Genomic DNA, 1,242 nt, shown 5'->3' with positions numbered 1-1,242 from the left:
GAAGGTGCCAGAGGAAAGCAGGCAGGGAGAGGACGAGAAAAGAGAGGGATAAGATGTCAGGAAGGAAGGCTGCAAGCCCCTCTCCTGGACCGCTGGCCTGGCGGCCCTGCCCACCACTGTTTCCCAGGCTAGCCTCCGCCTTGGCCTCACCTTCCCTCTGGGCCGTCAGTGGGCAGGCCCAGCAGCCTGCTCCAGGCCCGGGGCTCGCTCAGAGCGGGCCCTGCTTGCGGCCCTGCCGGCGTTGGCACGGTGACAGTACCCAAGTGTGCAAACTTGTGCCATTGTCCCCAGGCCAGGGGGAGCCATGGAGACTGGCTAATATGACACAGGAAAATGTTTGCTGATGGCAATTCTATGGGCTTTGTCCACCTCTTTCTCCATCATGACGACTCGATTTAAGTCCCTAACTGTTTGACTACAAATGCAAGGGGACCGTGCAACGCCAACCTTTTGTCCCGCCGCGCTGAATGGGCAATTCAGGCTTTGTGCAGCTCAATTGAGGAAGCAAACATAAAGACAAGATTCCAGAGAGCTCCGGCTCCCTTCCCATGGATATGCCAGGCCCTTGTTAAGGCAGCCCTGCCGCGGCCACCTTGCCGCCACCGGAGTGGCTCCCAGCGCCGGCCCTTCGGGGCCTGATGGAGTGAAAGGGGGAGAGAAGGGCAGACAGACAGCAGAAGAGGGGACAGAGGCGTTCCGCGCTCAGGACGGAGCAGCCCGCCCGGCTCACCCGTCCGATTGTCCGTCTGCACTGGAGCATGGCGCTGCAGGCTGGGCCGTCTTGGGGAGAAGTTTGCAAGCCCCTGTGGGCCGGGCCCGGCCCCTCCTCGGTCCTGGACACGTTGAACACGCGCGCACACGCACACCGGCACACGCACGTGCACACCGGCCCCTCGAGAAACCAGGGAACCGAGGTCAAGGGGAGGAGGGGCCCGGGGGCCGAGGTGGGGGGGCGCGGGGAGCGCGGGGCTTGAAGGGTAGAAATTTACCGGGAAATGATTGCATTTGGGAGCTGTCTTTTTTTGTGATGGTCCCCATGGCGACAATTTGTGACGGCAAAGAATGTGGGAACGGGGCGCCGCCGCCTGATTGGGATGCTTTGTATCTGGAGAGGCGCTCCTGATTGGCCTGAGGGCCCCCCAGCCCCGGGGACTTGTCCTCCATTCAGTGCCCTCCGGGGCTCCACGGCCGCTTCCCGGACGGAGCTCAGCTCGGCGGCCGCGCGGCCCGGGGCTGCGGGGA

This window comes from Elephantulus edwardii, unplaced genomic scaffold (genome assembly GCF_000299155.1).
Source record: "Elephantulus edwardii isolate Elephantulus edwardi_28Jun2011 unplaced genomic scaffold, EleEdw1.0 scaffold00002, whole genome shotgun sequence".
Classification (NCBI taxonomy): domain Eukaryota; kingdom Metazoa; phylum Chordata; class Mammalia; order Macroscelidea; family Macroscelididae; genus Elephantulus; species Elephantulus edwardii.
Note: the sequence above shows the minus strand (reverse complement) of the source record.